General features: G+C 44.0%; 1 long non-coding RNA gene across 2 annotated transcripts; it reads left to right on the top strand.

Moving 5' to 3' along the window:
* LOC122237423 lies at nt 1-26,492 on the top strand. 2 transcript variants are annotated; one of them, XR_006215979.1, is made up of 6 exons: nt 1-86; nt 3,917-4,139; nt 5,646-5,823; nt 14,734-14,998; nt 15,363-15,470; nt 26,365-26,492. It is a non-coding gene; the product is annotated as an uncharacterized LOC122237423 (long non-coding RNA). The 2 variants fall into 2 exon arrangements; XR_006215978.1 differs by lacking the exons at nt 14,734-14,998; nt 15,363-15,470; nt 26,365-26,492 and having other exon boundaries at nt 5,646-5,999.
* The last annotated feature ends 458 nt before the right edge of the window (nt 26,493-26,950 follow it).

The following is a 26,950-nucleotide window of genomic DNA, read 5'->3' as shown; positions in this document are numbered from 1 at the left end:
TATGTCAGCACAGCAAGGATACTGGAGCAGGATTTCCTGAGAAGGAGCTGTTTAAGCTGGATCATTACTTGAGTTCCATATTACTAGTGAGTACAGCTACCTATCCTCAAAGGCAAGAATCTAGGCTCTGCCCTTTCTCTTCTACTTCCCATTTCTATGTAATAAACATACAGGACTTGGCCACCGAGAACATCAGGCATCCTCATCCATGCATCGAACTGGTTGAGTTATACCTAAGACTGTTCCACATATAAGAGCTATCTGAGATTAGAGAAGAAGGAAATTGGAAGGAAGTAGAAAGCAGCTTACCAGGGCAGCCCTCATGGTGTTGGTGTTGGCATCTTACAATTGTTGTCAAACAAGATGGAAGTTACAGCATTGTCACTGTCCACACATGAGCACACTTGGTTGTTGTCCTGGTGGCAAGGTTACATAATTACAAACCTTGGTCTTTTAATCAATGAACCATTTAAGGATCATTTAAAGAAAAAAATAAATGAGTCCTGGATTCATACCTTCCTGTATGATGAAGAAAGCACCAGTTCTAGAACTTGTAAATGTGTGTTAGGGTCTGGGAAGAAACCCCCAGATCAATGGTGCAGTGCTGTGGGAAGAAATGCTTGTGTTCACTAGTCTTAATTTCACAGAGAGAGGCATTGCCTAGAGAACCATAGACACCAGCAACTCTAAATCAGAGAGCCAATCGGCAGAGCCCACCTTGTGAAGACAATTTAAGAATATTACAACCAACATATTTTGCTTGTATTTTCATTTTAATGTATGCACAAGTATCTAAACAAATCTTAAAGAGCTCTTTCAATAAGGGTAAAATTATAATTCTAAGATATAAAGCATTGTGGTCACAGTTTAATTGGCAGTACTTTTTTCCTCAGAGGTACATAAAATAATGGTGCATCTTAAAATCAATAGTGTCTTAGATGCTATGAAATATGGAGGCTACTTGCTTACCCAGTTAACCCACAGAATCCTAACTGTAATTAAGTTTTCTCTTTATGTATCGCTCCAGTTGAGTTGAAAGCTCCTCCAGTCCATTAGCTATCCACCTGAGCTCCAGAAATATGTCAGTGCTCTTTGTGTTCTCTGGAAGAGAACAGCAAAATGTGAAAAACTTTAATATTTAATACTGGCCTGTTATCCTCATTTCTGGTTTCAGGAATTAGATGGGAATGACTTCATTGCTCTGCAGGCAACTGTATTGATGGAATGGGCCTCACTCTGTGCAACAGATGTGCTCCCAGAGAATATGTGCTTAATTTAGATTTTTAAAAATTCAATTGTGCTCCCACAGAAAACCAGTTTGCTTAAGACATCACACACACACACACACACACACACACACACACACACACACACACAGGCACACATACACAATTTCACTTGAGAATCCTACAAACAAGGATCATAAGACTAGTTGGGAGCAGAGCCCAGGTCTGCATGCTGAGTTTCCTGACTCTGGTGGCCACCCCCACTCTTTTGAAGGATAATTATCTCTTTAGATTTATAAACCCAGAGAAATTGAAAACTCTTTCCACATTACCTCTTAAACATGGGGCAACATGGTGTCACTAACAAGTATGTAATTCATGTATCTACAAGCCTTTGCTATAGGCTTTTGTGTCAAGAAATAGGAAAGTAAAAACGAGATCCTCAGCCTCGAGGAGGGGATTGCAATTGATGGGATTTTCAAAACGAGAAAATGGTCCAGGTCTAAGGAAATGGTGTTCGGTCACAGTATCCTAAGAGTGTTCACTGGAAGGATTTTCTCCTCCTGTCATTCTGAAGTCTTAATGGGTTTGAATTGATTCACTGAGCCATGGCACTGAAAGGGAAGAGAAATGTCAAGGCTCCGTGTTTCTAGTCATGCATTGGGGGGCCAGAGCAAAACGCACTTCAGAACTTCTAGGTTTGAATGCATTTCCACCATGAAAAATAAATCATTGCACAAGCCTTTCCAAGCACCTGTAACGTTCCTTCTTGCCCTGGGTCCCTCTCCATGCAGCAGAAGGTGGAGCCTACCTGGTCCCCACTTTCAGGGAGATGACTGTAGGGATGTGGAGGTCATCCCCACACCTAAAGATAAGGGAAAGCCACCTAAGCAGATTTACTATTCCGAGGGGCCTGGGCTGTGGTTGCCATGGAAACAATGTGTCTGATACCATCACACCACAGGCTACGAACACCTTTACTGGGTAGTGGGTAGATGGAGAAAATTGCCAAAGGAATGTACCCAGAGGCCAGTAGGGGTAATAGTGCATCCAGCACATCCTGCAGAAAGCAATAAGACCTCCTTACAGCAGTTCAGACCAGCACCTGGAGGTTGTAGGAGACACCTAACTGGAAACGTTCTGCTTCTGGCTGGTATGGCCTGGGTGCTCCCTCACTTCACTACACAAATTGCCACTAGTCTGGAGGCCTCTCTGATTGCCTCTGGGGCTCTCTGTTCAAACTAGGGAAGAACTATAAGCAGGGAATCAGAGAAGTGGGTAGAGAAGGATATCAATAGCATGAGGTGTTACATCACTGAGAATGCACAACAACCCAAAGGAAAATACAAAATGGTGTCATTATCTATTCTAGAATTGAGGTCAATGGACCATCAATTAAATTATGTATGTTAATACAAAGCCAGGTGAGGGCACTCTTCCTATACATCCTTACATACTGTTCTAAGATATTTCCTTCTTTTTCTTTATGCAAGTTTTTATCTAAATAACCACAAGGACCTCAGTGTAGGGAGGAAAACACACCCTGAAGGAGAGGAGAGATGCTAGTGATTTAGTGGGGTAGAGACCACATGTGTGTGGGTGGTTGGGGTGTGGAAACAGTGAGGCATTCTTCCAAGGACTGGGGACATGAGCCTGAGTTCCCACCAATTAAAAAAGATGTCACTTTCCCATCTGCCCCAGAACAGCTGTTGAGCTCACACTGCTGAGCAGTGCTGCTCAAAAACCACCTTCCCAACAAGAGTAGAGAAGTGCAAGCAGAGGGGCAGAACACCAGGCACAAAGAGGTCTAAGCCCCACTCCTTCCCCAAGGAGGAGCTTGTTTAAGCTAGAGTTTCAAGTAGTCCACCCCACTGAGAGCTCTGCTCTAGACTCATCCCTGAACCATACAGATCTCTGAGCCAGAGACATCCCATGTCAATGCTAGCAGAGGAGAACGTGGGGGTCATCACTCACATTTCTGATTTACAGATTACCTGAGGACTGTCCCAAAGCTGGAGAGCTGAGTTCCATTAACTGGTTCCTTGGTCTGAGGCCAAACTATCAGGCACCACTTCCTTCTAACATGTTGGATTTTCCAACATAGAATTATTTATTCATGAAGTTCCTTAGACCTGAATACTATTCAAGCTTATTCATTTTCTTACCTCCCCTAATAATCTATCATTGGAACTATACATTTGATTCCCAATTATAAACTAAGACTTACATCCAGGGCCCTGATATTGTCTTAGAAATGCAGAGTTGAACCCAAAACAAAGCCAATAAAGAAGGCATCTAAAATTCATTGGCACCACCATGCAGTTTGAGTCTTATTTAAAACAACTATTCATTTTAATGACTGTTCAAGTTTATTTTCATAAAAATGTGTTTTACATAAGCCCCAAAGTTTCATATACAATTAATTCCCTTCACAAAGAAGCTGTGTTTCAAATCCAGAATGGTCATGCTGGTCTCCATGACGGTAGGGCTTGTTTCTTTCAAGTTGTAGTTGCCTTTTTAACACTGTAATTAAGCTTGAGGGAAAAAAATCATAATGCAAACCAAATAAATCCTGCCCTTCATACAATTATGTATGGTATGTGGTGAGGAAAAAAAATGATCTAGGCTTTGTTCATCTTAAAATACACTTGGCAGCCACTTCACTTAATAAGCTCCTTTTTCTTTCTGAGAACAAGGAAGTCATGAAGTCCAAGCAATAATGGAGGAACGCTGGCACCCCCAGAGGGAAAGGACAACATCCTACAGCAGAGACCTGCAAACAGGGCTTGGAATGCTACTCTGATCCAGCTCCTTCATGATAAGTCTATCTCTCTGGATCTTGCTTTCTTTATTGTTTCTGCCTTTGGTGGACCCTAAAATTTACACGATGAGACAAAGCCCAACAGCAAGAAGGTGCAAACCTTGTTCTCCTGCAGAACCCCACAGTCCTCATGGAGTACCAGCCCTCCTGCTGGGTCCAATCTCTCTGACCCTGCCACTCCCTGATCACATAGGACCTGGCATGAGAGGCTGTCCCACTGGACCTCACAGTGTTCTCTCACTGGGGCTTGTACTCCACACACACATAAGCTTCCTCTGAGTCTGTCTTGACTAGTTCCAATCATAAGTGAGCTGTCACCTTTTCTTCTTCCCCTTATGTGTTCATAGGCTGGGGAGCACTGGGAGCACTTCCTCACTGTGGCTGAGGAAGCCACAAAATGGGGCAACCCAGATCTATCCACTTATTCCACCCTCTATCCACTCAGATCTATCCACTTATTCCACCCTCATTGCTGGCAATCAGAACTTCCAACCTGGACTATTTCAAAGCTTTCCAAGATCCCTACTGTCTTCAAATTCTGTTTCCTCCAACCCAAAGAGCATTGCAATGGGTGTGAATGTTCTAAACAGCCATCCAACTACATCATGCTTCCTGCTCAGCAACCTTCATCAACACTGGGGATCAAAGTGTGGGCAGACCCTCACACTGACTTTCAAGAGTCTGGGTCCCATCTCTTCTTTTAAGTTAGTGTTTCCAACCGCTTCCTTTCTGTACAGTATTTGAGACACACTGGACTACTTACTGATCTCTGCCATCCTTTGATGGCCTCCATGCCTTTGCTGATGTTTTTTTTTTTCTACTTAGAAGGTCAAGACTACCTGTTTAAATCCTACTAGCCATTCAAGGCTTGGTTCCTTACCACCTCCACCCCATTAAGAACTTTCTTCTTCTCCACACGAGCCCCATAAAAGCCTCATGTAGCTCACTGAGAGCTCTTACTTTGTTTCAACAACAAGCAACCAATGCTCCATGCCCCACCTTGCATGTTGGCCCTCTATGAGGATGTCTTACTCAGCATACAGTCCAAATGCTCCTGGAGGGCAGAAGCCACATCCAATCAATCTATTCCTCCTGCTGGGTAAAGTAGCTTGCATTTAATAGACAATTAAATATATATTTGTTGACAGAATAACTGAATGAGACACTTCCCCAGAGTTTTGTTTCATAAAGAAGTTTAGAGGGAGAAGTAAATTTGCATACTTTGTTCTGAATTTTGTCTGACACCTTATCACATCAAGGTAGGTAGCAATCCTATAAGTCTCAGATTAGATGTCACTTCCTACATTAGGTGAAGTTAGGTTCCTCCTATGTACCATCACACACACTCACACACATGTGCATGCACACACACACACATACACACACACTTGCTCTGAGTGCTGGTACAGGACAGAGGAGGTAGGGAGGTACATTTCCACTCCTGGTTTTTTACTCCATTGGAGGTGAGCTTCCACCAGCATCATACTCCTGGCCTCTCTCTCCACCCCTCATTCACCCATGCTGAGTTTATACTGATTCTTACAAAGGGGAAGAAGGAACCATGACCTAGTTAACCTAGCCCTCCTCCCCTCTCTTAGGCGCAAGTTCCCTGCAGGAAGCACATCCCATGCCTGCCTGCTCATCCCCTGGGGCTTTCACTGGGATGCAGACTCTCCTGCTGCAAATGGGAGCCTTGGCCTGACCCAGACTTCCGGGACTAATGGACCAGCTGAAGAAACCAAGATTCAGTGTCAGGCAGCCCATTTGCCTAAAGGTGTAAGCTATATTCTCCAATAACAGCTTCCTGTGAATCTCAGTGCTGACTTGATTTGCCATCTGCCTTACCCCTTCATCTTGTATCTTGGTTGGCTCAGATCTTGAGTGAGGAAGAGGAGAGTTATCCATTGGACCTTTTAAAACACCAACTTTGTCTTACAATAATTTCTTATTTATCATCAGTGTTCGCTGTGGACCCTCAGCTACGCGAGGACTGGCTCTTCTCTCCTGTTCAACATGTCCAGGGTACCCAGCCATAACCAGTGTGTGTTGAATGCTAAACTCTAGTGGTTAATTTAAAAAAGTTATTATTGACACTATTGAGAAAAATTAGAAGAAAGAGGGAAAGAAAACAGGGACAGAAGGAAGAGGAAAGGGAAGGAGTTCTACAAGAAAGAGACTGGCAAGGAAGAGAAGGCAGGAGGAAACAAGGGCATGATGAAAAAGGAAGGATGGAAAGAAGGAAGGGAGGAGGGAGGAAGGGAAGCAAAGAGTAGGAATCAAGGGGGGAACATGGAAAGAGAGACAAGGATAAGCCAAATGGGGGATAAAAAGATAGTTCCAGAACCGGTGCCCTGCAAGCACAGCCAGAGAACCACTGGAATCACAGCAGGTGCCTGCCTCTCTCTGCCCTCCCCTCTTCCCAGCCTCTCAGGGCTTCTGGTCCCACCCACTCCCAACTTCCAGCCATAAAAGGAGCACACACTTCCCAGCCTTTCTCTCCATGAGCTGCTGGGAGGAGGAAATGGAATGGATACAGATGAACGCACCTGGCAAGGAGGAGGCAGCACCAAGGGGAGGCCTTATTACTGCTCTAAGGCGGCCACAGGACCCCCAACACTGCCTAAGCAGGCCCCCTCCCCAGAAGCTCAGAGAATGGCCTCTGATAGGCAAATACCACAGGCTCCTCCCACTGCACCCCCCAGCCCCACCCCCACTGCCCTCCCCCTGCCTTCCACCCCTTGCTGCTCAGTTCTCATTATCCTTCTGCTAATCGAGTACAGCTGGGCACTTGATCAAAGCTATTGGTTCTGTAACTCACCCAAACGCATCACAAGCGGAGACTTTTATGACCGTCCCTGGGTATATATCTCTGTGATATATCTCCTCTGTGAGCGTGCTCCGGCTGTCCCTGGAGTCTAGACACATCTCATTTCAAAGGATGTTTGAGAAAAGGAACCTGAGGCCTCTAATAGGTCTTCCTTCCTGCACACCACCCCCTTTCACCCAACGGCCAAAGAGGCACAAACATTTCTCAGAAAATAAGCAGGAAAATTAAGGTTAATCATTTTGTATTTATCTGATCTATAGATGAACTAGTATCACCAGGCAGCACTCATAACTGAATACTCCCTGGGACCCCCAAACAGTGGAGATTTTACAAAGAAATTCTGCTCTATTCATAAGAAACATGTCCTGTTTATACCCAAGTTATGTCACCCACAAAATGACCTTTCAATATTTACACATTCAATGCACATTGATGATGATGATTAACACTGTGTTGTTGTTGTTGTTGTTATTAAAACCTTAAGTTTTCCTCTCTGAGCCTTGGGTAACTTGAATGACACTCCCTATTAGTCTGCTGAGCTGTCATAAAAAGTCCCACAGACCGTGTGGCTTCCACAACACAAATTTAGTTTCTCACAGCCATAGAGTCTGAATGTCTGACATCAAGGTATCAGCAGGCTTGGTTTCTTCTAAGGCCTGTCTCCTTGGCTGGTAGATGGTTGTCTGCCATCTGGGTTGTCTATTCAGACAACCCTGGGTCTTCACATGGTCTTTCCTCTGTGTGTGTCTGAGTCCCAATCTCCTCTTATAAGGACATCAGTCATAGAGGAGTAGGGCTGCCCTAATGACTTCATTTTAACTGTCTCCGAAAAGACCCTGTCTCCAAGTACAGTGACATTCTGAGGTACCGGGGGCTAGGACATCAACATATGAATGGTGGGGGGGGGGAACAAAATTCAACCCATAACACATTCTGTCCCAAATTCTCTCCTCAAGCCAGACCATAGTAGTCAGGAGAACAAAGTAAAGACCCAATTCCCAACCTCTACTAAGAACAGGGAAATTGTTAGCGAGCACCCCCAACTTGGGAGCACCCCCAACTGACAGACCCTTCAGGGCAACCTGACTGGAACCAACTGTCCACCCTGTTATTAGGCTGTCCAGTTCTGAGGTACTGAGAAGGGATTGATAGGTGCCACCAGAGATGCTAGCTCAGCTTTCTGGGGGGTGTGATGCAATGTGTTAGATCTTCATCTCCCCCCACCAAAGGAAAAGTAAACCCTGGCGGAAATGGCTGTAGTCAGTTAGTTAACTTCCCTGAACCTTGGTCTCTTCATCTGTAAGTTGAAGAGAGAATTGGATCTACTTCATTTAACCATATGAAGATTAAATGAGAATATCTACCTTTTACTTAACACAGTGTCTGGCACACAGTAAGTGCTCAAAACACACTAGCCAGAGTGACAATGGTGGCAGTGGTGGGAATCAGGGGGCATATTTTATCATCCCCCAGATCTGCTCTAGTGTCCCCGCTTCCCCAGCCTTGGCTGTGCTCTCAACTTCCTTCCCTTACCAACAGATGCCTCTTTCCTCTTCTCTGCCATCCCTCAAAGGCCAGCTCTGGCCCCACTGTCTCCCAGATGGTTTTCTAGAACTCTTTAGCATGCACAAGCTCTTTGCCTCTGGACTTCAACAGCTCAAGCCAACAGTGTTTCCTTTGGCCTTAAGCCCCATCTTGTGCTGCTGACCTGTGTGTTCTTCCTAGCTACCATGGAAGCCACTCAGGTATGAGGACTCCACAGCTCACCTCTTAATAGTGTCCTCAGGGTTGTCTCTCCAACACACCCTACATTTGCAGTCCTCTGTGTCTTTGCTCACATGATGCCTGCCCCTAGGGCACCTTTTGCTACAATGCAACCCACTCCACAAGCCTGGCTAAGGCCTTCCTCGATGTCCTGCATGTAAAGGGAGCTCTTCGGCCTCTGTGCACCCATGGCAACAAACACATGAATTTTACATCCCTTTGTAATCTTTGCTGCCATCCACTGAATGCCTACTATGTGCCAGGCACTGCATCAGGGGCTTCACCCACATTGGTTCCACATACTATAAATTCATTGACCCCCTATATTCCACAAGTGAGAAAACCAAGATGCCAGGTGAAGTGACTTCTCTCAGTCATGTAGAAAGGAAGGAAAAGAAGTTGTGACTTTCTACATCTGGCTGCAAACACAGATCTTTTTATACCACACCAATGATTCTCAAAGGAGTTGAATGAAGCCATAAATTGTGTGGGGTCATATAATGGAATAGTACCCAGCAGTGAAAAAAAGAATATACTACCACTCATGCACCATGAGGCATGAGCAAAGGAACCAGACACAAATCCTAAATGTATGATTGTATTTATGTGAAGTTCAGGAAAAAGCAAAACTCATCTACATTGATAGAAATTAGAATAGTAGTTACTTCTGGGTGACTGGGGGGCGGTGATTCACTTGGAAGGGGCATGAGGGAGACTTTTGGAGGCTGGAAAGACTCCCTATATATCTGGGTGCTATTCATACCAGTGCATATGTATGTAAAAATTCATATACTATATACTATATATGCATGTTACACCTCAATAAAAAATTTTAAAAAACATCTCAGGGAGGACATGTGTAGTTTTTAAAATATATTCAATATTATAATTTCATATTTGGAAACCAAAAAAAAAAAACCTACTCTTGCTTTTGAAACACAAAGTTTAAAGGAATTTTCAAGATTTATGTTTCTCCACAGGAGACATATGTTGAAAAGACTGAGCACACTGCACCACACTGTTCACATTCTGCCTCAGATCCTTGTGTACCTCTGGCTCCCCCACTAGACTCAGGGCATCCTTGACGGAAGGCACCATCTTGGTACAGTGACAGCAAACAGCATAGGGACTGCCGGGTGTACAGGAAAGGTTTAGTGAGCGAGTGTTGAATGGGTCCCAGAAACTGACTGGCTGGCCATCCCTGCCTCCTGGAACCCACAACATGCCAAAGCATCAAAGAATTCAGGCCCACGACCGTGCTTCCCAGTCCCGTCCATCATTCAGACACATTTAGCAATTCAGAAAAAAAAGAAAAGAAAACATCTGCTGTGGAAGGTCTTGCTCTGAACAAGGGTGGCTGTTCGGCAGGCCTGGCAGGGCGCTGAGCTGCTGAGGGTCTGACTCCACCCCACTAATCATATAAAATTTCCCCAGCCAATGCCTCTGCCCCCTGTGGGCAGTTTGCTCTGCATGCAGACTCCGGGCACAGAGAAGCTGCTGGAAGTTGCTCTTGCAGGCAATGGCATTTGCTGTTCTTAGAACAAAGCCTTTAATTTGTATGTCAAGAAGCTTAGTGTATTTTACACTGTCGTCCTCATCATGAACTCCCAGGGGAGGAGGGTGAGCATGAACCTTCTTGTATTGAGTGCCTGGCATGTCAAGTCCCCAGTGCAGGTCCTAGCACAGGGTGGGCACATTCAGGTAAGTTCATTTCCTCCTTCCTTGGGAGTTCATGATGAGAAGGACAGTATTCAGCATTGTCAGCCAAGCAAGATGTAGATTTTTCTTGAGAACCCACCCTATGCAATAGGGGTTGTCAAGAAAATGAAGTGTCTTTGGTGGCTGATACTGCCAAACCCCTTGATTAGCTGGGCCATGCTGAGCCCTGGAGAGAAAAATGCAGAAGCTACTTTGCTCTCTTTTAATGTGGCAAAGTGTAAGTCTGTGACACCTTCCTGCAGTCTTTGCTCTGTATCAGATCTCACAAAAGTTCCTGGAAAGTTTCTGCCCAGCTGTCAGCTTTGACTTACAAGCAGATGACAAGGCATCCTCAGACTCAGTGAGGCCCTGGACCCTACAGGCTCTTGCCTTTATCACAAAAATACATCCTCATCTTTGTCAGATTCTGGAACACTCTCAGGATTCCACTCACTGCTTTTGTGTCACTCCTTTGGATAAAGTTGAGAAACTCTAGAAACTGATTATAGGCTTATGAATGTCTAGCCTCTTGGTCATTCTTAATTAGGACCAGGTGGACAGATTAATTGGCAGGTCCTCTGAATACCACAAGAAGAACCAAATGCAGTCAAATTATCAAGCAATAGAAATAAAGGGAGATAACAGACAAGGAGGTCCTGTCTGGAGTGGCTCCAGAGACTGGCAGAGTAGAACATCTCTTAGAGACATTCTAGTCCATTCCTTGCTCCTTCATGTTTATAGATGCCCCCAAAGAAGGGTACTAGCCAAACTCATCCTCCCAGATACCCCAAAGTGGGAGTGGACCTTGGAGTGGGTCATGTCTTCCTAGTTACCAAAGTCAGGGGTCTTCTCTCTTGCAATGAAGCCATAGTGTTGTTCTCCCAATTAAGTCCCTCACTCCTTCTCTGCTACCCAAGTTTGCAGAATGAGTTATGTGGGCCCTCCACAGGTGAGAGCTGAGTGGGGAGCCCAGCACGAGGCCACTTCTGCCCTCAAGCTCACAGATATTCTACAGAAGTTATCCCATCTGCCGTACATTCATTTATTACCTTTAGGGGGTGCATCTCTAATTATGAGATACACTGAAGATCACAGGGGTAAATTTAGGCAAGTTTTCTGCCCTTGGAATTTCTTAGTCTGGTAGAAGAAACTTATGTTTAATAACAATACAAGGTAGGTGGTGAGAACTATCCCCAGGAAGGGCCCAGGACTCTATGGAGACATAGTTGAAAGACTCAGAAAAAGAGAAACATAGAGTAGGAGAGATGTGTGTTGGGCCTTGAAAGAGAGATCTCTGGATAGATGAGGAAAATAGGAAAATGGGAAGGAACTAGCCTGCCAAGGTGAGAGGGCTCAGGATCAAAACGGGGGAGATGAGAATATATAGGGCACGTTCAGAAAGCAGTAAGTCGATTAATCTCACTAGCCAGAGTAAGTGAAAAGGAGAAATGGGAGATAAGACCATTTAAGAAGTGGTCTAATTTAAGAAAAGTCTAAAACTCAGAGGACCTTAATGCCATTTTGGATGCTTAGACTTTTTTCATTAGGCAAAAAGAAGTTATTGAAGAACATGATTAGGGTCAAGGACAGCATGGGGGATTTGGAGTAGCTTGAGTGAACTTTGCCTTCAGAAGAAAGATCTGAAAGTTTAAGAATCAAAGGCAGAAAATGCAGAATCACCATATCAGAGGAAGAAAACTTCTGCTCCCTTTCAAGCTTTCCACAATCCCTATTCACCAACTTTCCCTTCTCTCTTCATATATTCAGATTCCCCCTCTCTTTTGGTTTGTTCTTCACAGAGCACAAAGTGCCAAGTCTATCTCTTACATTTAGAAAATTAAATGTGTACAAACTGCCCCACACACCCTTTTTCTCACAGGCAAGCATCATAAGATGATAGTAAACCTCCTAAAATAGATGAATCTGTGCACACTCCACTTTTAAAACCACAAGGTATTTACAAGATGATCCATTAAAGAGTGGAAATAAAATACAGTACTAGAATATCAATCTTTATTTATCTAAAAATATGCAAGTAAAATCATGTTTTACTAACCCAGTAGAACTGTGCTGTAATTCAATAGGAAGAGTCAAAAAAATCAGTCACATAAAATTCAGGGTAATGTTCTTGGAAGGTTAACAATGGCTGAAAAGAATATCAGCAAATGTCTTAACAGACCCAAAAGAAGCAGAAGACAATAGAATATTATTTTTAAAAAACTGAGTAAAAAGTAACTGTCCACTTGGATTTCTATACCTTGCTAAGTTATCACTGAAGAATAAGAGTAAAAGAAACAAAAACAAACAAAAAACCTTACCAATAACAGACTTTTGCTGAAAGAATAATTTTCTTCCTCCAAATATAAAGGATGAAAATTAGGGAAATGGAAACAGAAGTCAGAGAAGTGGGAAGTAAGATGAAATGGGGAAATGAATAAACATGTCCATAAGTGTAATAATAACAATATAAATAATAAAAATTAAGATTAATTTGAGGACTATAAAAACAAAGATGGAACCAAAAATACTGGATAAAGGAAATTTATAATAAGGAAAGTTATAATCCCAGTTAAAATTTTATGATGTTTTTGTATTTTTCAGGAGGATGACTGAGCTATTGATTAACTTTGATGTTAGGTAAAGTGTACATGAAATTGTTTGAAGTGACCATTGGAAAACAGGAAAAGAATATATAACTTCCAAATAAGTAGAAAGGATAAGGAATAATAAAGAAAGTGCTACCTATCCAAAGAAGGCAAGAAAGAAGAGGAGAAATAAATGCAAAGAAAAAAATAGAATACATCCAAATATATCAGTAATGACAAGAAATGAGATGGATGAGATTCAAGCCATTGAAGCCCAGATTGCCAGACTGGATAGAAAAAACGAAACCTAGCTATATGCTATTTACAAGAAACATGCTCAAAAACAAAAGATAGCTATTGTATGTAAGAAGATGGAAAAATGATATACCAGATAAATACCAACCAAAAGAAGTCTGACAAAATGGAATTTCAGGGGAAAGCATTATTGGAGACAAAGATGTTCACAACCCAGTAACACAAAGAATGATATCCCAGGAAGATATCATAATTCCAACATTGTTGACACCTGAGAATACAGTTGCAAAATATATGAAGATTGACAAAACTACCACGTGAAGTTGACAAATCAGCAATGACCATGGGAAATTTTAGCACTTCTCTAGATAATTAATACATTAAAGAGAACAAAAATTACCAAAGATACAGAAAATCTGAACAACATAATTAAAAGCATGATCTAATGGACATCTATAGAGAGAGTTCTCTGGGCACATCCTCTGCCTCTCCCACTCACTCTTCAACCAACTTCTTCCACTCCTAACATTCTTCTCAGTCAACAGCCGTATGACCTCCCAGTTACCAAATTCTTATTATTCTGCTTTTAAAACTATTGATTCCTGAGGCGCCTGGGTGGCTCAGCTGGTTAAACATCCAACTCTTGATTTCAGTTCAGGTCATGCTCTCACAATTTGTGAGATCAAGCCCGTGTCAGGCTCTGCACTGACAGCATTGAGCCTGCTTGAGATTCTCTCTCTCTCTCTCTCTCTCTCTCTCTCTCTCTCTCTCTTTCTCTCTCTCTCTCAATAAATAAACAAACTTAAAAAAACTATTGGTTCCTCTCTTCTTGAAACTCTCTGATAACCACACTTCCAAGACCCTAGATTCCTGTTACTTCTAACTCTCTTTCTGTTCGTTCATCACTGCTTTTGTGTGTTCAGCTTCACCTCCTGGTCTTCTCCAAGGTTCTGTCCTCGTCTCTTTTCATCCCATTCCGTAAGACCTCCCTAACAAACTATTTCATGCTATGGATTTATGTCAGAAATGTAAGTTTGGGAGTCAAGGGTTTAGTTCAGAAGCCAGCAAAGATGCAAGTGCAGCCCACAGGCTCCCTCAGAGAGCACCCTGGTGAATGCCAGGGCTTGGGGGTATACGGGGGTTAGGAGGCCTGACATGGTGACAGTCTCCCCTCTAAATTCAGAGCAGGGTCAACGTATGTTTTATTCACCTTTACACCTAGCTCAGTGCCTAGCCTGTGGCCAATATTTGATAAGTTTGTTACTTGATTGAGCACACACTGTGTTTCGCATGTTCTATGGAGAGCTCCAGAAATAGTCTGTTGAGGGCTGGAAAGTTATCATCAATCTCTGAGCTTCCTCAAGGGCTCAGACTCAGGCCAGGAGCTATAGCCCAAACAATAGCCAAGATTCTGGTCAGAGGTCAGTCGAAGCCACGTCCAGGGAAGCCGCTCCTTAGAACTACTCTTTCTGCTTTGGAAAAACCAGAGCACTGTCTTAAATCTATTGTCTCCCTGCTATTCCTCCCTGACCCTCTTTTTCTCTCTCCCCATTACAGAAACTTCCCTCCCTACACCATCTACACAGCTGCGAAGATGCCCACAGTCCCTGAGAGAGACAGGACATGGGCACCCTTTGCATCAATGACTGTGGACCAGGGAATGCAGTCTTCTGGCAAAGCAAAGTGGCCATTTTCACAGACATTTCATAAGCACATAAGCCAAACCCCAAGCTGCTGAAAAATCGGTCTCCTGTCCTTCCACATTCCTGCGGCAATAGAAGTTCATTTTCTCATCATATACTGTAAATTACAGGCTGAAAAGGTGGGTCACGTCTGACTTCAGCCTATAAATAGCTGATCTTCCTTTGCTTCCTCAGAGGGGCCATTCTCAACAGTGGCTTAGCTCAATGCATCCCCAGCAGAGGGACAAAAAGGCAAGAACAGAAATCAAATCTCCTTCTCGTGAGCCCAGGGTCAGAACCCAGAGTTTTTCATGCCTCTGAACCAGAGAAGACCCTGCCCAGTGCACATATATTTTTCTATGAGGCAACATCTAGGTAAACCCAGTCTCTTCATCTCTCTTACACACCCCTTCTGCAAATAGCTCCCAGCGCTGCCCAGAATCTTGTAAAATAAAAATCAAAGCTAAGCAAATAATTTAAGGCTCATGTTTAAACCTTTCCCAGGTCTCTGAATTCATTGCCTCTTAAACTGAAAATGACTTTGCCACAGGCTCCTGAAGCCAGTCGAGGATGACAGCAGCCTCCCACCTCACACCAGAGGTATTTTGCTTGGTAAGTGGAACTTCTCACGGGGCATGTGGAAGGCAGTTTTTAACCAATCCACAATAGTATTTATCACCAGCTACATGCCTGACATAAAACAGATGCAAAAGTGAATAACAAATATGAGTTATGTCCTCAAGGAGCACAGAGTCAGGTTGGATCGGCATAACACACTCTGTGAAACAACAGGGAAACAGAAGAAAATTGGGATTAAGTCTTCAGTCCAGTGGAACAGAAGGAGAGCATGACAGGCATGCATGGAGAACAGTCTGTGAGGACTGAAGGCTCCCTGGTAGATGTGGGAACAGAGCTCTGGAGACAGAGATAAAGGGAAACAACCTAGAACCAGGAGAACAGCATGAGCAAAGGCAAGAAAGCAAAATAAAATCATGTTTAAGGAGATGTGTCACATGTAGAAAAAGGCATTGTCAGCATTGTGGACTGAATTGTGTCCCCCCACTTAAATTCATATGCTGAAATTCTAGCACCTCAGAATGTTGGCTGTATTTGGAGATAAGGCCTATAAAAAAGGTGATTAAGGTTGAATGAAGTCATATGAGTGGACTGTAATCCAATATGACTGATGTCTTCATAAGAAGAGGAGATGAGGACATAGCAAGGCACAGACAGACAACCACGTGAGGACACACAGGGAAAGCAGCTGTCTACAAGCTAAGGAGAGGGGCCTCAGAAGGAACCAACTTTGTCAACCCCTTGACCTTATTCCAGCCTCCAGAAGGGTGAGAAAATACATTTCTGTTGTGTGAGACTCCAGGCTGGAGTACTTTGTTATGGCAGCCCTAGCAAACTAATATAGTCAGGTTCTCTTGGAAAGAACTCTCTGGAAGCAGCTGGAGACTATTCCAAGAGTCCAGGCACAAGGCAGAAACTGTGAGAACGGATGTCAGAGAATTAGAACGTAATATAGACCGGTCTTGGCCACTGGCTGCATGCAGGGAAAAAGGAGGGACTGGAGTTTAGGATGTCTTGGAAACGTGAGGAAGAAGGATTCCAGGGAAACAGACTGCCATCTCAATTCCCAGGGCGACCTCCACAGAAACCTGGGGCCCTCTCCCTGCCCCTTCCCAATCCTCAGTGCCTGTGCAGCAGGAGACCCCTTTAGGCTACAGAATGTGCCCAGCGCTCTTGAGCTTGGAACATCTTAGGAGAAAAAACCCTAAATCATAACTTAGCACCTGCTCCAGCACTTCTCTGCCCAGCTCTTAGTAGGAGCCAGGTAGGTAGTCCGAGGAGAAATCCCTCCTGGGAAACCAGTCATTAAGAGACTCTGGGAAGCAAAGTGTCGGTCTCGTCCTCCAATCACTAGGGATCCTGGATTCCTCAATCACTCAGTTCCAAGAATCCCAGCCACAGTCACTGACAACTTCAAATCCCAGACACTATAGCTCATGCTGGAACAGGGGAGTCAAGAAATGTACACTGTGACTTCTTGAGGGGAGGTGGCACCTGGGACATCCCTCACCTCCCAAGACACCTGAGCTTGGACTAACGATGGCACACGCTCACACTGTGCAGGCACTAAGTGCTTTTCAGACATCAACATAACTAATTATCCAAATGACCTCATGGTGTGCCAACTATATCCCCCAGTGTATCTGGGGACCTACCAAAAGGGCTACAGTGAAAAAGAAAATCTCATGGTTGATTTGGACATGGGGCAGCTGAGGATCTCCCTCACTGATGGTTGTACAACCACTGTGGAAAACTGACCAGCCTATCTACTAAAGCAGAACATACACATACCTTATGACCCAGCCATTCCATTCCTAGTTATGTGCCTGACAAGAAATGTGTGCATGTGTGCACCAGAAGACATGTACCATAGCAACACTATGGTACTGGCACCTTCCCGTAAATGGGAATTATTAAATAATTAAATGGAAATGAATAATTACAATCACATACAACAATAAGGAAGAATCTCACAAACATGATGCCGAGAAGAAAACTAAACACAAAAGACCACCTATTGTATAATTCTATCTCTGTAAAGTTCACAGACAGGCACAACTAGTTAACCTACGGGGTTAGAAGTGAGGTTTGTGGTTATCCTTGGGGTGGGGAATAATATACCTTCTCCTGCTCTGAGGAGGCATGAGGGAGGATTTTGAGGTGCTGAAGACATGCTGGGTACTGGTTTTACAGGCGTGTTCACTCTGTGAAAATCCAATCAGCCATACCCTTGTATTTGGAGATTTCTATATGCACATTTCTATATGTATATCATATTTCAATAAAATTTTTTAAAAACTAAAACCCCAGATGATATGAAAATGACTCTCTGTAATGGTGAAAACAAGGCACAGAGGATCCAATTTTCCCAAGGCCAGATAGCCAGCACAGGTCAGACTTGAACCCAAGCAGTCTGGCTCTTGAGTCTAGACATAAAGACAATTCTGTGCCTCCTCTTAAGAGAAGAGGGTGTCTTAGCACATGTCCTGCCTTGACTGTCTTGTTCAAGCCCTGTAGAATCTTAAGCACAGTGCTTGGTACTTACAGAGTATCCAGTCTAATGTTTAAAGGGGTCTAAAGGGGTTTCCACAAGCCACAGCATGACTACTCTGTAGGAGCCAGACCATAAGGACAGATTACTAAAGATAACTGTATACTGATCATGAACATTAAAAATGGTTCTTTAGACCTGGAAGCCATTCCTCACCCCATTCCATCCCTAAAGACCTGATGGAATGAACAAGCTGAAGCCTGGGTTGCCTCTGGGTTGAATACTTTTGTCAATAGTTGATGACGGACCCTCCTTCCAGGGGTTCTGGAAAACCTATTTCATCCTGGCATTTAGAAAGACATCTCTAGACCTCAGGGGCCAACTCACAGGTCAGGAGGCTGCTTGAAAGATTCAGAACATAGAATATGAGATGTAAAACCAGTAGAAATAAAATTGGACAGTCTTTTCTCTAGAGAAAGGCTGGTGCCTGACTTCAGTCCACGCACTCACACACTCAATCACTGAACAAGCAAGCAGCATCATGCCCCAGTATATAAAGGTGAAAAAGACACAGCCCACACCTGCCATAGGCTCCCAGTGGTGTAGAGGAATCAGACGTATAAAACAGTGAACCTAACCTCTGTAAGCCTCAGTTCTGACCTCATAGCATGGCTGTGGGAGTTAAATAAGATAAGGCAGAAAAGATTGGCACATAGCAAGCACTTTATCAACCATTATTGTTATTTACAATAGCATATTGCAGAAGTATTTGTGGGTTTCAGTGAGGATTCAAAGGAGAAAGTGGCCAGTTGAATCAGTGAAAGGTGATCAAGGAAAGCTTCACAGATGTGGCACTCCAGCAGTCCACTTCTTAGTGGGCATTTCAAGGGGACCATTCTGCCTGACTTTCCCCCTCCTCTTCCCTACCCGCTCCAGGCCTCACATGTGCTCATCCTACGAGAAACCAGGGAAACCAGGTCCAAGGATATTCAGGACACCCCAGGCACACAGTCAAGGTTCCAGCCTTAATACGCAGTTTTTCAGTGGGTGCTGGTGTCCCCTGACCTCACTGCCCACTGTCAACTTGCCCTACTCATGTCTCCACGCAGGACCTCCATGGCCACCTCCCACTCAGCTCAGGGATCTCCTCTTCTTCTGTGGGGACTGTGACTTTGATTTCTGCTGAGAGGCTGATACTGACCACCCCACGCCCTGAGAGCCCACCTCTGCCTCCACACGCCCCCCATTCACCCCTTCATAGGACCTCAGTCCTCACTCGCAGGGTCTCCGAGGCCTGGGGCTGGCTTCTCAGAAGCTTCCCCATGACCCCACAAGTCTTTTTTTTTTTTTTTTAACGTTTATTTATTTTTGAGATAGAGAGAGACAGAGCATGAACAGGGGAGGGGCAGAGAGAGAGGGAGACACAGAATCTGAAACAGGCTCCAGGCTCTGAGCGGTCAGCACAGAGCCCGACGCGGGGCTCGAACTCACGGACCGTGAGATCATGACCTGAGCCAAAGTCGGACGCTTAACCGACCAAGCCACCCAGGCGCCCCAACAAGTCTTCATACATGGACATAGCCCGGAGCCTAAGCAGAGCATCTGAGAAGCCTGTCTCCCCACTCCCAATATCCCAGAGAAGAAAAAAGTAGTGCCTGTCAGAAACGTGATAGAACTGTCAAAAGTACATCAAAACAGCTATATACATTGTGATCTCTAAGTCACAGCTCCATTTGTTCTGTGACAGTGTAAAAATAACAAAATTTCCATCAAGATGGAAAATAAAAACGAGAAATCACTTCAACGGTACTTGAAAACAACGTCTAAACAAAAGTCCCACTTTTTCTCCCTGGCAATCTCTCAGTAGTGGCCTCAGTCACGTCTCTCTTCCTCCCAGTCTCCCTCCTTCTCAGCTCAGGCCATTCTTCCTCCTCCACCTGGCCCTTTTCCCCCCACAGATAGCAAGCAAGAGACAGCAACCATCTGGATCTGAGGACAGTGCCCCAGAGTCGCCCCCACCTCATCTCTGCCAGTGCGAGTTCACAAGATACCAACCCAGGAAGACACCCAGACCCTACAACCATCAGACTGTCATATTCAGGTTGGCCTGAATGAAGAATGTCGGTGGGAGTACTCTTCCAGAAGCCACCAAGAGAAAATTCCCCAGAATTGGGCACTCCACTGTTGGTGCTCATATCTGATACAGCATTGATCATCCCAGGCTGTCTGTTCTCCAGTTAAGACCCATGATTCTTCATCTCTCCTTCCCCTCTATCCAGCCCAATGTCTACCCCGGAGGAAAAAGGAGCTCAAGAAATACTTATTGAATGACTGAACAAATGAATAAAAGCTGGCATTAATGCGTGAGTAAATGAAATGGTGATTATAATATTTGTTTGTAACTAATACTTATCTGTATCAAAATAATGCACATACATGATCTGAATAAAACTCACAAAGAACTAACACTTGAAAGGGAGACAGCAATTTCCTTCTGCATCTCCCTACATCCACCAGTCCTGATTCAAGAGACTACACCGCCATCTTTTTTACCTGATTTTTCCTGATATGTACCTTCACCTATCTTGATTTGCCAGTCTGTAAAAAGGGAAGGGAAAAGACGCCATGTGACATTTATAGCAAACTCTCATAGGAGAAATCCCAGCATCATCCCCTGGTGTTCTGGAGCAAGACTATGCCATCTGCAGCAGGAGAGTATACGCCACTCAAAAACTAGTTTCTGGAGTGACAATGGACCCAGCAGAGACCAGAAATCTGCTCCTGCTGCTGCCAGAAGACCATGTGGCCAGAACCACCCACCATAAACTGGATCCTGTCAGATCCTCCAAGTCCTAAGGTCCTGTGAGCCCAGCAGTAATCCACAGTAAGATCTAAGTGGTACATCTGGATCTGGGAAGGGCACAAACAGAGCCACAGGCACGAGGAAGCTACAGGAGCAAATGGCCCGAACGCCTGTCACCCACTACTGTTGCACCGGCACCTCTCCTTCAGCCCACACCCATGGCTATAGGAGGAGACGCTTATAACCTTTGGATGGAAGCAGGAAAAGACTGAGCTCTGTTTACAGATGGGTCAGCTTCATGTGTGGTCGCCAACCCAAAATGGACGGCTACTGTGCTCTACCTTCGCTCGGGGTCATCCTCACCCAGAACCCACCTAACCCCCTCTCTCAGGCTCCACACGTTTAGATGGTAGGAAATTCGGGAAAATATCTTTTTTAAATGTGGTAAGATACATATAACATTTACCATTTTAACTACTTTCAATTGTACAGTTCAAAGGGATTGAGGCCATTCACCTAATTGTAGAATCATCACCACTGTCCATCTCCAGAACTTTTTCATCTTCCCCAGCTGAAACCCTACACCCAATTAACACTAACTCTCCATTTCTCCCTTCCCCCACCCCTGGCAACCACCAGGCTACTTTCTGTCTCTGTGAATATGACTACTGTAAATACCTCCTATAAGTGGTATCATACAATATTTTTATGACTGGCTTATTTCAGTTAGCAAAACATCTTCAAGGCTCATCCATGCTATGTCATGTGTCAGAATATCCCTCCTTTTTAAGGATGAATAACATTGCACCGCATGTATATACCTCATCTTGTTTATCTATTCATCTGTAATGGATATGTAGGTCACTTCCTCCTTTTAGCCATCATGAATAATACTGCTATGAACATGGGTGTACAAATATCTGTTTGAGTCACTGTTTTCATTTCTTTGGCATATACCCAGAAGTAGAATTGCTGTATCATGCGGTAATTCTATTTTTAATTTTTTGAGGAACTTTCATACTATTTTCCATAAAGGCTACACCATTTTACATTCCCACCAGTACATAAGGATTCCAATTCTCCACATCCTCACCAACACTTGTGTATATTGTGTGTGTGTATATATATATATATATATATATATATATATATATGTATATGTATAATATATGTGTGTATATATATATATATATATATATATATATATATATATATATCACTGTGGTTTTTATTTTAATTTCCCTAATGATTTCCCTAGTGATAGGGAGCATCTTTTCATGTGCTTATTGGCTAAGTATCCTTTTCATTACCAGAAGGACACAAGTTCACCAAATAATGACCAAATGGCCCCATTTCCACTTCAGCACACTCTGTGCAGACAGCCATGATGCACTCATCTTGGAAAGAAACAGGGAGGTATTTAAGGGAGGTGGAGGAAATCTTAACCCCACATGTGCTACAGGCAAATCAAGCCCAGCAAATCATTAGAACCTATCTCTACATCCTCATGGTTGTGAGGCCACCTCAGCTGGCTCAAAATGGTGTTAGTCTGTGAAAGATCAATTTCTCATGATGAAAAAAACAAAACTGAGGTCAGAAGAGAGGCATGAACAAAGGCTTATATGCAACAGCTGTTGTGTCTCCTTCCCACTCCAGTCAAAAGCAGCCCACTACCTTTCTCCCAGAAGCTCAGCACAAAATGGGGATTCTCCCACTCCATCATATCCAACACGCAATAATCACTTCCACAGCCAGTAGATTCCATTTGTGACATGTATCATGCCTCCTTCCTGTCCCCTCAGGCTTGTCCCCTCTCCCCACAGCACATTTGGAGGGATACCATTAGAATTCCAAAGCAGAAACTGGCTCAGTGCTCACTAATCTCATTTCCCCTGCCTAGACCCATGGGAAGACCACATTTTCCAGGCTTCCTTGCAGTTACACTGGGGCCAGGTGATATGGGTTGTGGGTAGAAATTATATATAGGATTTTCAATCTCGGCCATGAAACTCCCAAACAATTGCCCACACTCTTCTTCCCCTCAGCTTCAACAGTGGAGGCAGTGTATTGAAAAAGCAACACAACAAAGTGGAAGAAGTCCCTTTTACCTTCATCACTGCCTGGGGCAAAGCTGCCAGAAAAGCCCCTCAATGCACATCAGACAGTGATGTGAGTGAGAAATTACCTTTTTTAGGTCAGCCCACTGAGAGTTGAGGGTGGTACTCATTTCCACAGCATAACACAGTCTATCCTGACAGATACAGATCTTTCCATCTTACCTGGATAAAGCGAGTCCCTGACCAAAATTCCCACCCAGCAGACTTTCAACATTGGCTGGTTCAACTAAGTAGGACTCCAAGAACATATGGTGTTCTACCACAAAGCTAGATTTCACTAAATATCTTCCTGACCTAACTATAAAATGTGAACATGGAAAGTTCAACTCATAGAAATAGAAAATAGAACAGTGGTTTCTAGGCGTTGGGGGGGCAGGAAATAAGGGGAGATGTCAGTCAAAGGGGGTAAAACTTTCAGAGGAGCCTGGGTGGCTCAATCGGTTAAGTATCCAACTCTTGATTTCGGCTCTGGTCATGATCTCACAGTTCGTGAGATCCAGTGTCAGGCTGTGTGCTGACAGTATGGAGCCTGCTTGGGATTCTCTCCCTCCCTCTCTCTCTCTGCCCCTCCCCACCTCTCTCTCTCTTTCAAAAGAAATAAACTTAAAAAAATTTTTTTAAAAGGGTACAAACTTTCAGTTATAAGATGACTAAGTTCTGGGGATCTAATGTACAGTCTGGTGACTACAGATAAAAATACTGTATTATATATTTGACATTTGTTGAGAGAGTATATCTTTTCTCACCACATATACACACACATACACACAGTAACTATGTGAGGTGATGGGTGTGTTAATTAATTTAATTATGGTAATCATTTCACAATGTATATGTATATATCATGTTGTACACCTCCAATATATACAATTTACCAAAAAGTAGACCACAATAACCACAGAATATAAGTGTTTTATGTTCAGTGGCATTTTATTTTTTTTTTAAATGTTTATTTATTTTTGAGACAGAGAGAGACAGAGCATGAATGGGGGAGGGTCAGAGAGAGAGGGAGACACAGAATCCGAAACAGGCTCCAGGCTCTAAGCTGTCAGCACAGAGCCCGACGCGGGGCTCGAACTCACGGACCGCGAGATCGTGACCTGAGCCGAAGCCGGCCGCCTAACCGACTGAGCCACCCAGGCGCCCCACAGTGGCATTTTATTGATTGAACTGGACACACTCACATATTTACCTAGAAAACAATTCTGATACTGCTGTGTACTACATAGAAAATGTGCACCACCTGACTTCACTATACCAATGGTGGCCACAACCTGTCCCCTTATGAATGTGCTTCCCCAACTGACATTAAAATCAACCCAGGGGCGCCTGGGTGGCTCAGTTGGTTAAGCGTCCGACTTTGGCTCAGGTCATGATCTCACCCAGTTCATGGGTTCGAGCCCCGTGCCGGGCTCTGTGCTGACAGCTCAGAGCCTGGAGCCTGCTTCAGATTCTGTGTCTCCCTCTCTCTCTGCCCCTCCCCTGTTTGCCCTCTGTCTCTGTCTCAAGAATAAATAAACATTTTAAAAAATTAAAATCAATCCATCCCCATGGAAATGCAAACAGTTAGAACCAGGCCTCCATGAACTGCTCACATTCAGAGTCTGTCTCCATTCATTTCCAGAATGCAACAGCTTAGCTATAGTGTTAAATTAATGACACACTTTGTAAGCAGAAAAGATCAATTGAAAAATTACTCATAATTTGTGACAAATAATCAAATTAAATTCATCACAAAAAATGCCAAGAACATTTGAAAGACCATGACAAGCTCAGAAACTTGGGTTCAGACGGAGGAGCCACGAGAGGAAGAGGTGAGTGTGGTCTAGAGTGGCCAGAGAAGATGGTGACACAGAGAAGGTGGACTTTGCAAAAAAGTGGTGTGCCACAGTAACAAAAATATAAAGTACGTGCTGTCCCCCTTGTGATGGGGCAGCATGTGGTAAAGCTATAGATCTCAGACACTGGAAAGTTGTAAACCCACATTATGCAACGGCAAAACACAACTATCACTAAGCTTATGGCTTTAAGGGAAATAGTTGGAAAGAGCCAGAACATTACTATGTGCTGGTTGCTCCTCCCCACATTTAACAAGGGATAACAAAAAGATATGGGCTGAGGAAAAATATTGGCTGCTTTGCAAACAAAAAATTAAAAGAAATAGAAGCAGAAATCAGAACGCACCTGCTATACCCCAAATAGTAAAAGATAAGACTGAGACGTACTTGGGGGTGCCTGTGTGGCTCAGTCGGTTAAGTGTCTGACTCTTGGTTTTGGCTCAGGTCGTGATCCCCCAGAGTTGTGAGATGGAACCCTACTTTGGGCTCCATGCTGACAGCACGGAGCCAATTGGGGGTGCTCTCTCTCTCTCTCTGCTCCTCCCCAGCCCTCTCTCTTTCTCTCTCTCTCTCTCAAAATAAATAAATAAACTTAAAAAAAAAAGATTGAAACAAACTTTAGGTCACCAAGTTCCATTAAGATTTCTCAGTTAAGCAAGAAAACTCAATCCTGCAGCATAGAATAAATTAAGGATGCCACTGTCCCACCCACGCCTATTGTTTTGGATGGTCTCAAGGTAGCTGCCATCATGCTGAGAGACAAAAGAATGAAAAAAAATAAGCAAATAAATAAGGCTGGCTTAACAATTATATCTAGCAAGGAACTTTGGGTGAAGTTATGGGCATATGAAACCATAAATAAGCAAGAAGATCAGAAGCCTGTTAAATTTTTGACAAAATTATATTACCAAGAACACTATAATACTGGCCTTAAAAAGTGAGGGGGGGGGGCTGTGATTATTAAGGAATCCTCATATTAAGGAATCCTCAAGCCCCTTCAACTTGTACCAGGAAGAAGCAAGCAAGGAGGGAACCCTCCCCAGTGCCCATCAGCTGTGTTCAGATACAGGGTGATAGGCAGAAAGAAACCTTCCAGAGAATAGAGCAGGGCCATGGGAAGAGTGGACAAGAGAGTTCCTCCCCGAGAGCAGAGTCAGGGCTCATCAAGGGACCTCCCCACAGCTGGCCAGGACTTTCCACAATGGATGGATGTCCACTGGTCTCCACTCCCCACTCTTGTGAACCGTAAAGTTTGCTGTGCAAATGCTGCCTCTGCTCCACTGTTTACACTGGGTGGGGAGGAGGAGGGGCAGATTGCCTGTCTTGGTTCACTGGTTACTAGATCACAATAAGCCTCAGGCAGGCCTAATTGTTCAAATTCCAGGAATTGAACTGGATGCAGAGGGAGAGGTGAAGGTGGTCCTAGGGTGAGAAGGGTGTGCACAGACTTCAGGCATCCAAGGAGCAGACTGTGGCAGGGAAAACTAGTTGTCCATCAAGTTATGCAGCCCCTTCTATGCTGTCAAGTCAGGGACTGCGTTTTCCAGCTCATCCCTTGCATTTAAATATGTCCCCACTCTTCCCAAAGGAATGTGCATGGAAGAGATGTATACCACTCTTAGGCTGGGGGTTTTCAGAAGTGGGTATTTTCATCTTCTCCCTCCCTTTCCCCTTCTGGCAGCTGGAAACAGAAGACTCTGAGGCCCCCAGCAATGGTGGAGCGTAAAGACGGAAAATGTCGGGATTCCTGCACTACCGTTTGGAGAAACATCGCCTGCCCACTGGGAGCACCCAAAGTGGACTGTTACATGAGAGAGAAATAAACCTTTACTGTGTTACTAAGGCTTTATTATATTGAGCCATTGCAGTTGGGACAGTATATGTGAAGAGCTAGAGTTACCCTAACTAAAATGTTAACAGACTGTTTGAAGCAGCACTCTAATTTTCGTGTTTACGGCATACTTTCAAATATTAGAATTTTTGCCAGTACACTTGAAGGGACTACATTCCACGCAAATTGTCACACTATTCATTTCAGCACAGTGTCACTGCATGACTAGATCAATTTACTTGCTCTTCTACATATAAAGGAGACAAAGCACTTGTGTTTTCAATGAACACGTGACCACTCTATGGCACAGATGTGTCATGATGCGATCACTCTGGCAACATATTTTACCATCTGTAAGCTGTGTCACAACACAATATTCCATTCTTGGCCCCACCAGAGTGGGTTACTACAAGTTAATTTTATACCGTGTTCATTG

This window comes from Panthera tigris, chromosome A3, assembly GCF_018350195.1.
Source record: "Panthera tigris isolate Pti1 chromosome A3, P.tigris_Pti1_mat1.1, whole genome shotgun sequence".
Classification (NCBI taxonomy): domain Eukaryota; kingdom Metazoa; phylum Chordata; class Mammalia; order Carnivora; family Felidae; genus Panthera; species Panthera tigris.
Note: the sequence above shows the minus strand (reverse complement) of the source record. Positions and strands in the feature narration are given on the sequence as shown.